The 10788-nt window shown below is 37.8% G+C and overlaps 1 non-coding gene across 1 annotated transcript; it reads left to right on the top strand.

Moving 5' to 3' along the window:
- The first annotated feature begins 7503 nt into the window (after positions 1-7503).
- On the top strand, positions 7504-7610 carry LOC140876733 (small nucleolar RNA R71). Its single transcript, XR_012148970.1, has one exon. It is a non-coding gene; the product is annotated as a small nucleolar RNA R71 (small nucleolar RNA).
- Positions 7611-10788: the final 3178 nt, after the last annotated feature.

Raw genomic sequence — 10788 nt, 5'->3', positions numbered from 1 at the left:
GTGGGCGGCCAACCCTAGAGAGAAAACTCTAGGTTTTTCAAAAATTATGAGACCTTGTGTCTAATTTCTGTACTGTAATAATTTATTTATAAAATGGGTTGCCAACAGCTTAGGGCCCATTAGTCATAAGTTCAAGCCTGACAAACAAAGCCCGCATGTTCAGAAATTAATATAAAATTCATCTTAACTCAAATGGATAAACAAATTTTACCAATGTGTACAGAAACATTTTCTGCATATTTTAAAGTCAAGATAAATTTTCTGAATTCGAATTCAGTGGTTTCCAAAAATGGCATCCCCGTATCATTTTAGGAAATCTCACTCCCTCTATTCATAAACAAGAAGTCATGCCTCTCGTTTGCTAAATTTAACTCATTAAATTTAATTATTTCAACAGGGATTAGAAATCTATTACTTGTGTGATCCTCAATGGTTCAGGGATACAACTAGCCGTTGGCTCACAACTCCTTGTGACTCGGAACAACAATTTACGACTTGCCCATCGAATCATGGTAAGAGCGCCTAGCAACATCCCCCCATGATTCCCTAGGTATCACTGATAGTGCCTGCAAGAACCAGTGGGTTTCGGTTAGCGTACTGTACGGTCCCTTCTTCCATATATCCCGATCGAATCAACAAACATTAATATATCGAGAGTCGTTCGAGATTTGATAACTATGCAATACATCTTGAAGATCAAATAGTGACATCGCATGTGCAACTAGGAAACCAAGTAACCTATAACACATCATGTACTATGGCCAGAGATTTGTCACACTAATATCTCCTCAGATCGCATAGGATATCCACACTCGCAAGCATGTGGTGAATCCTTGACAACAAAATATTGACTCCTATATGTGTTGTAACTGTACCCAATCTCGACACCTGATGACCCTCATGGAGTCGGTAAACGAGTCAAAGTACAGTAATAGCATATAGAGTCTCCATGATGTTTCAAGTAGTAAGGACTAATGGTGTACAACCAAAACCACGGACTTATCCACTCAATTAGTGAAAACCACTTGGAAAGTCCGAATAGGGTAGTTCGATCATCCATACAATGAATATCCATTTTCATGCTTCGAACATCTCTATGTTCCATACCAATGAAACGTGGTACTCGGCATCGCAAATTCTAGTCTCAATCTCGAGCGATCCTTATCCTTATTGTGTACGGCTCAATTGACTAGGAACTGGTTTAGAATATACAGTGATTACAAGATGTGTTTCATGATAGTCATCCATATCCACTATCACATCTTACATGCACTTTTGTATATTCAAGGTCTTTATCTAAACATCGTATAGTACGTCACAACATAACAATATGATAAAAGATAAAGTAAATGCCAATAAAGAGTGTAAATTATATTAAACAAAGATTGTTTACAAATAGAGTCATAAAGGCTCTTAGCCACAAGTTGGATAGCAGGGCACCCACTCTTTCAGTTTCTCCCTTTTCAATGGCCCAACAAGCACAATAGGAGCACGAGTCGGATGAAGTTGCTCAGTGGCATCCCAAGTCACTCAAGCATAACGGCAAAGATCCGTAATGAAAGATACATGGACTAATTTGCTAAGAGGAGATTTTTGACTCGCATCATAAATGGATTTATGAAGCACTTTACCCGCATTAACCGTCCTTCCTGTGACTAGACAATACACCAAACTTGCCCTTTCCACCATAATTTCAAAAGTGTGGCCCGATGGCAACATGCATGCTGCGACAAACTCATGCCAATTATTGGCGTCCCGGTTGAGAAATCTGGAGAACAATGTAACAGGGACACCTTTCTTATTCAATTTCCATTCGGCACCCTCAATGCAAAGTACATGTATCACGGCATCGGCTGGAAACTCATTCTCAGTAAAAAGCCTATAATCATCGAATTCAATGTTTGGCATTTGATACATGGCGTTGATAGTTCGATAATCAAACGCGACCATTTTCCCTCGCACTCTCACTTTGTATTACTCATGCTTCACCATTAGATTTTCATAGAACTCCCGAACAATAGACATGACAGCTTTGGGAGGTTGTTTGACGAATGCTTGCCAATTACGTCGTCATGCTTCAACCAAAGAAGTAGCATTTAAGTCTCTCATATCAAATCCCCTCTCTTTATGCATACTTTTGAGCGACAATTCAACAAAATTTTTCTCCGCGGCTGCATTCCAAAACCTATGTTTATCAAAAGACGGTTGTCCCAAAGATGACAAGGCCGATCCCTTTCCTTTTGTTTTTGGCGGCATCTTTGCACTCAGCTCAATCAAACTCAACTCAATCAAATAACTCAGTAAGCAACGACAACACGTTTACAATCTACTTTTCAGCAACGCATCACCCTCACACTCCCTTAGACACTTCATCAAACACCTTGTGGACATAACTCTAACGCTTCCTTCATCCCTGATTTACCAAGCATAAATTCGAATATCACAAGAGGGAAAGCCTATTACCTCTTTGAACAAAGCGAGCAGTATCACAAAGAGCAGAAATCCCAAAATTTATGTGTATCTGGATCAGCCGATTTAGAGCCCTTTCTCCTATAGAACCGCCTCAAGTAGAGAATAATGGGGAAGAGTGATATGCAATCTGTGATGCCAGAATAATTCTTGAGCACCAGTTGGAATTTTTAGATTTGTAAGAGTGGATCACGCCTTCGAGGATGTGGGTTTTGAAAGGGAATGATGGAATATAACGTGAAATATAAAACCCTGTATCTTTAAGGTAATATATATGGACTGGCGCAGATGCATGAGTTATACCGCATATGCGCGAAAAGAATTCTTCAATACGCTGGAGTTTAACGCATATGCTAGTAAGATGGAACACTTCTGCGTTAAAAGAGTTTCATAGACCCTGGAGTTTAGCGCAGATGCGTGAAAAAGAGCAGCCTATGCGTGAAAGTAGTTCTTCAATGTACTGGAGTTTAATGCATATGCACGAGAATTGGGCCGCTTCTGCGGACCCTGTACCAAAAAAATTAAATGAATTTGATGCTCCAGCATTGTAAAATAAATTAAATTATGCAGAATAAAAAGAATAAATAAAATAAAATAAAATAAGATTAAAATGAAATAAAATAAAATAAAAATAAAAATAAATTAAAGAAGTAACATGGGTTGCCTCCCAAGAAGCGCTTGGTTTATAGTCGTCAGCCCGACTTTCCTGGTGCTTTTACACTGGCTCGATCAATGACACTTTCTCCATATTCCACACTTCATTGCCAAAATAATGTTTCAACCTCTGCCCATTGACTTGGAAGGTTTGACCGTCATGACAACTCAGTTCAATGGCACCATAGGGATGCACTTTCACCACGGTGAACGGGCCAGACCATCTCGATTTCAACTTTCCTGGAAACAACCTGAGACGAGATTTAAATAATAACACATGTTGTCCAGGCTCAACTTCTCTTTTCAACAATATTTTGTCATGCTACTTTTTGGTTTGTTCTTTGTAGAGCTTGGCATTTTCGTAAGAATGATTACGAAATTCTTCTATCACATTCAACTGCAATAATTGCTCCTCGCCAGCAGCTTTCAGATCAAAATTCAACTTTTTCACGGCCCAATATGCTCGATGCTCTAACTCCACTAGCAGATGACATGCTTTCCCAAAGACCAACCTGTATGGCGACATGCCAATAGGAGTTTTGAACGCGATCCGGTATGCCCACAGTGCATCATCCAACTTGATTGCCCAATCCTTCCGGTTTGTGTTGACTGTCTTTTCCAGAATTTGCTTAATTTCCCGGTTGGATATTTCAGCTTGCCCATTTGTTTGAGGATGGTATGCACATGCCACTTTATACCTAACACCATATTTTTTCGATAATGAATTAAAGATTTTATTGCAAAAATGTGTACCTTCATCACTGATAATGGCCCTTGGGGTTCCAAATTTCGTTAAAATATTTTTCTGCACAAACTGCACCACTACACGAGCATCATTAGTGGGGATGGCGATTGCTTCCACCCATTTCGAGACATAATGAACAACCAATAAAATATAAGATTTTCCAAAATATATAGGAAATGGTCCCATAAAATCAATTCCCCACACATCAAATAATTCAACTACTAAAATATTGGTGAGAGGTAATTCATGACGCCTAGATATATTTCCCAGCCTTTGACATCTATCACATGATTTTACCAAGGTATAATTGTCTTTGAATAAAGTTGGCCAATAAAATCAAACTGAAGTACCTTGGCGGCTGTACGTGAGGCTCCAAAGTGACCACCATACGGTGCAGAGTGACATTGTTCCAAAATTTCTTTTGCTTCAGCTACAGCTACTCATCTCCTTATCACTTGGTCCGAAAACTTCTTGTACACAAATGGATCATCCCACAGGTAAAACTTGACATCATGGAAAAATTTCTTCCTTTGGTGATGATTAAGATCTGGAGGAAAAACACCACAAGAAATAAAATTAGCAAAGTCAGCAAACCAAGTAAGTTTAGAATTTACCTCAAAAAGATGCTCATCAGGAAATTGCTCCTTGATGAATTCATATTCGGATTTTCCTTCCAACTCCAAGCAAGACAGGTGATCCGCCACTAAATTCTCACTCCCTTTTTTGTCTCTGATTTCAAAATCAAACTCTTGTAGTAAGAGTATCCACCGAATCAATCTCGGCTTGACATATTTCTTGACAAAGAGATAACAAATTGCTGCATGGTCAGTATAAACAATTACTTTTGAGCCAATGAGATAGGACCTGAATTTGTCGAAGGAGAAAACCACAGCCAACGTCTCTTTTTCCGTAGTAGTTTAATTCTATTGTGCTACGTCAAGAGTGCGGCTGGCATAGTAAATCGCCCAAAACATCTTATCTCTTCTTTGTCCCAAAATTGCTCCCACAGCATAATCACTGGCATCACACATCACTTCAAACGGCTCCTTCTAGTCAGGCACAATCATAATAGGCGCAGAAATTAATGCCTCCTTGATCTTTGTGAATGCCTGCAAACACGCATCATCAAAAATAAAAGATGTGTCTTTTTCTAATAAATTACACAAAGGTTTTTTAGAAAAATCTCTAATAAAGCGACGATAAAACCCGGCGTGTCCCAAGAAATTTCTAATGGCTTTCACATTATTTGGCAGTGGAAGCTTTTCAATCGCAACCACTTTTGCTCGATCCACCTCAAGCCCATTAGATGACACCTTATGGCCAAGTACTATTCCCTCTTGCACCATGAAATGACATTTTTCCCAGTTAAGCACTAGATTTTTCTCTTGACAACGCTGCAAAACAAGGGTCAGATTGTGCAAACAATGATCAAACGAAGACCCAAACACAGAAAAATCATCCAAAAAAATTTCCATAACTTCTTCCACAATGTCCAAAAAAATTTCCATCATGCACCGCTGAAAAGTAGCCGGTGCATTACACAAACCAAATGACATTCTCCTAAAAGTATAAGTACCATAGGGACATGTGAAAGTTCTTTTCTCTTGATCCTTTGACTCTATAGCAATTTGATTGTAGCCAGAATAGCCATCTAAAAAACAGTAATGTTTATAACTTGCCAACCTGTCAAGCATCTGATCAATAAAAAGAAGAGGGAAATGATCTTTTCTAGTAGCCTTATTCAGACTTCTATAATTAATGCAAACTCTCCAACCAATAACAGTACGAGTCGAAATCAACTCGTTTTTCTCATTTTTAACTACAGTCATACCTCCCTTCTTTGGCACAACCTGTACTGGCGACACCCAAAAACTGTCGGATATAGCATAAATAATACCAGCATTCAATTATTTCAACACCTCAGCTTTTACTACTTCTTCCATCGCAGGATTTAACCTCCTTTGATGATCAACATAGGGACTATATGACTCCTCCATTAAAATCTTATGCATGCAAATGTTGGGACTAATTCCCATGATATCAGAAATTGACCAACCCAAAGAAGATTTAAATTTTCTCAAAACTCTTAATAATTTATCCTTTTCATCATGAGTAAAAGAGGATGAAATAATTACCGGGTTAGTCGAATTTTCTCTAAAAAATGCATAACATAAATGACCAGGCAGTTCTTTCAATTCAGAAGTAAAATAAACTAGTACCTCTTTGCTAACTTCCTCAGGCAATGCTTCAATTTTGTCTTGACCATCTTTTTCTTTAGCAAACTTTCAAGAGCAAGAATTTGCTCTCTAAGTTCCCAATCATCACCATCCACTTGATTTATGGAATTAATCAGGCACCTAGCCAATGCGTCCTCCAACTCCATTCCTGCACAAAAATTATTTTCATGAGAATCAGATGAATCAATGTGATTACAAGAATGTACCTCATCTTGGTATTTCATGGTTTTATAGATATTGAAGGTGACAGCTTCACCACCATCTCGTAGAGTTAATTCACCCTCCTGCACATCAATTAACGCTCTGCACTCCTCTGTCAACTTCACTGTTTCAAAATCTTCAAGTTTTCTCTTCCTCGCCATCACATCCTTCATGAATTTAGCATAGTGTGGCATCTGCTCCAAATCGACGAATGAAATATTTATATGGATTTTCTTGAAGATGTCAAGAAACTTCGAAAACTTCTCATCCAATGCTTTCTTCTTGAACCGTTGAGGATATAGCAGAACAGCTTTTGGCACAGGCGGTTTCTCAGGCACAACTGCAGACTTGCTGGAATTTTTTCTATCAGAATTTTCGGACTCTATCACAATCTCTTCAACTTCCTCATCATCCACTGCCTTTGGGTTATCAGTCCCAAGTTCTTTACCACTTCTAAGAGTAACAGCCTTGCATTTATCCCTAGGATTAACCTTAGTATTGCTAGGAAACACACCTCTCTGCTGATTATTCAATGCATTAGCCAATTGACTAATTTGTGTTTCAAGATTTTTCATAGAAGCGCTCACATTGGTCAAGTGCGTCTCCATACTATCAAGCCTATTTTCATTCCTCTTAAATCTTGTGGATGATTCTGCAATAAAATTACTCACCAAATCTTCCAACGATGCCTTACCCTCACCATTTTGAGTATTGAACCCCGATGGAGGATTCAACACAGTCTTATTGTTTGCATAGGAAAAATTCTCATGATTACGCAAACTAGGATGATATTGATTGGGTACAGGATTACCAAGATAATTGTTGTAATTCCTGTTGTTCACATATTGGGCTTGCTCCACACTCTCAAATCCATCAGCAGAATTTACGGCAGTCACCAGTGATACTGTCTCAGTAGAACTTTGATTCTCTTTGGTTAGTGCAGCCAACTGTGTAGAGATAGTAGCCATCTGAGCAGTCAAAGCAGTGAATGCATCAACCTCATGAATTCCTGCAGGCTTCCTTATTGCAGATCTCTCACTCGGACACTGATAACTGTTAACAGTTATTTTCTCAAGCATCTCATAAGCCTGTTAAGGAAATTTAGAAAATATTGAACCTCCCGCTGCAGCATCCACAGAAATCCTTGTTGGGCCATTCAAACCATTGTAAAATAATTCGATCTGTTCCCAATCTGGAAAATTATGGTCCGGGCACTTCCTAAGCAATTCCTTGTATCGCTCCCAAGCTTCATACAGTAACTCATAATCTTGCTGTTTGAAAGTAGTGATCTCAATTTTCAGTTGGGCAGACTTTGCAGGTGGAAAGTACTTAGCCAGAAATTTAGATGTCATGTCTTCCCATGTAGTGATGCTCCCAAGAGGTCATGACTACAACCAACTACAAGCATTGTCCCTAAGAGAGAACGGGAGCAATCGTAGTCTGATGGTGTCCTCAGTAACACCATGAATCTTCACTGTGTCAGCAATCTCCAGAAAAGTACGCAGGTGCAAATTTGGATCTTCAGTAGCTGCACCCATAAACTGATTTTGCTGCACCATATTAATCAGAGCTGGCTTCAACTCAAAATTATTCGTCGTGATGTTCTGCCGAGCTATCCCAGAATAATGATTATTTATCATCGGTCGAAAGTGATCTCTGATAGGCACCAGAGCATTATTGACAACTCTTTCTCTTTCTCTTTCTTCAACCATTTGTTGCAACTCTTCTCTTCTAGCTTTTTTCAAAGCTTTAACAGTTTCTCGATTTACGGATCAAAGAGCAGTGAGTCGTAACTTTGGCTTTTTCGCATAAACTGCATAGACAGGAAAAATTTCAAAATTAGAACCAACAAAATAAAATAAAATGCTCTAAATAAAAATTAAGACTAATTAGCACAATTTAATATAAATCAAATAAAATTCAATTCCTCGGCAACGGCGCCAAAAACTTGTTGCGTGTTTTTCGCTTGCAAGCGCACGATGTCAAGTTATAATATAGGAATTTAAGTCCAGATCGATCCCACGGAGAATGAATAAATGATATTATATCAAATATTTGCAACTAATATAATCCTAATCCTATGTAGAGCTACGAAAATGATTTGATTTTGATAATACTTAAATTTGAAATAAATAATTTAAATAATCACGAATTCACGAGATAAAAAATTCAATAAGCGATGAATGTTAAAGGTTCGACTTCACTTGACTGTCGACCACAATTTATTTCTAATTATTGTTCAATTCTAAATTCTTCTAATTTATTAGCCAAGAATCCCTATTATTTTCTACTACCTCTCTCGAGTGTCAAGCAGAATTTCGTATTTAATAGCAAACTCAATATTTTTATTTAAATCAACTATTAAATTCGGTAAATAGCACGAGAATTCTTCTAATGACTTCTATGGAGTTATATGCCTCTCGAACAATATAAACACCAAAGATGTATTTTCCTATGTCGTATTCAAATCTCCTCTCTCGAGTGATATATTCTAAATAAAATATCATTCAATCTATGGCCAATAAATTGAAAGCATTAAAATCAGGAAAACACAAATAAATTGTGCGATGTAATTTAAATATATAAATCAAAATATCTCAATCATGGTTTTCAGTCAAGATCCATATACCTCTAGACTAAGAAATTAGTTCATAATAAATTCCAAGATCAAACAAAACATTTTTTACAAACAATCCATAAAACTAGAAAAAAAACAGAGTTCAAAGAAATTAGAACGAATTATAATGAAGCTTTTCCGTCGCCGGATGCCGCCGTCTTCCGTCTTCGTACCGGGTTCTTGAGCTCGTATTCTTCAAAATTTCCAACGCCGACTTGTTCCCTGCAAAATTTCTCAATCTCTCCTTTTTTCGGCGTCTCTCATTAATTTTTATTTTTATATCTTGCTTCCAAGCCCATAAAATCCCATCAATCTTGAACGTAAAGATTTTTCAAAAATTCTGATCTAATTTCCAAAAATACGCAGATAAGAAAAATATTCCAAGTCCCGTAGATGCTTTAAAACAAGCGCATATGCGCTTTTCTTCGTTCCTCAGTTATTGGACTTTCACGCAGATGCGTGAAACTTAGGCCGCAGAAGCACTTTCTTCCCTTCTCAGATTTCGACTATTTTGCGCATATGCATGAGATTCTACCGCATATGCGCCTCTTAACTCCTTCAAATCCCTGCCAATTAACGCTTCTGCACAAATCTTACCCGCATATGCACCGTTTTCTCTTTCTCATTCCCTGGCTTCTCACGCTTATGCGTGAAATCTAACGCATATGCACCTCTTGAATCTCTTAAATCTCTGCCTTTCTCCGCTTCTGCGTGGCTTTCTCCTGCATATGCGCCATTCTTTATTTCTTAATTTTTTAGAATTTGACAAAGCTGCGAACAATTTAGCAGATTTCCTTCTTCACTTTCTTCTTCTTTTATAAATTCACCAACTCATGAATCTTCCTACAAACACATAAACAACAACAACGAACACATAAATCTGCTCGAAACAACGCAAAATGCAATTAAAATCATAACCAAATTAAGTGCATAAAATACACTTATCAACAACATCTCGGCTTCTAACAATATTTTTATTTACTGGATCCCATAGTCGATATCCGAACTCTTCATGGACATAACCCAAAAATATGCACTTTTTTGGATTTATCATCAAGCTTGAATCTTTCATCTTTTGGAATATGAAGAAAGGCTTTGCATCCAAACACTCTCAAGTGTTTTTAGGAGACATCTTTCCCAAACCAAACTCTGTCAAGAACATCACCATCTAATAGAGCTTATGGAGAAAGATTGATCAAATCAATTGTAGTTCTCATAGCTTCACCCCAAAAATAATTGGGCAATTTAAACTGAGATAACATGCACTTTATCCTCTCACAAATTGTTCTGTTCATTTTTTCAGCCACACAGTTGAGCTGAGGTGTTTTTGGAACACTTTTCTCAAGCCTGATTCCATGAGTTGAGAAATATTGCTCAAATGGACCCTTGTATTCGCCACTATTGTCTGCACAAAAACATTTCAATTTCAATCCAGTTTCTCTTTCAACTTTTGCGTGAAAATTCTTAAAGATCTCAAGAGCATGATCTTTAGATTTTAACACAAAGCACCAGACCTTTCGGGAGAAATCATCGATAAAGGTCACGAAATATAGAACACCACCGAGAGTTTTGTATTTCACATAACTTAAGTCTGTGTGCACTAAATCCAAGCGTTGAGTTTTTCTAGATGGAGAAAAACTTTGAAATGAAACTCTGTGTTGTTTTCCTGCTAAACAATCAACACATGTTTCCAAGTGCATACCAGATACTTCAGGTAGGAGTTTCTTTCTAGCCAAATTTTCCATTCCTTTTTGGCTTATGTGTCCAAGTCTCTTGTGCCCTAATTCAATGGAGGAATTTTTCGTAGATGTGTTTACCTCTCCACTGGATACCTTAGCCTGCATCAAATAGAGAGAGTTCTGCTT

The sequence above is a fragment of the Henckelia pumila genome, chromosome 1 (genome assembly GCF_033568475.1).
Source record: "Henckelia pumila isolate YLH828 chromosome 1, ASM3356847v2, whole genome shotgun sequence".
Lineage (NCBI taxonomy): Eukaryota > Viridiplantae > Streptophyta > Magnoliopsida > Lamiales > Gesneriaceae > Henckelia > Henckelia pumila.
The sequence above is the reverse complement of the archived record's forward strand: the minus strand, read 5'-3'. Positions and strand labels throughout refer to the sequence as shown.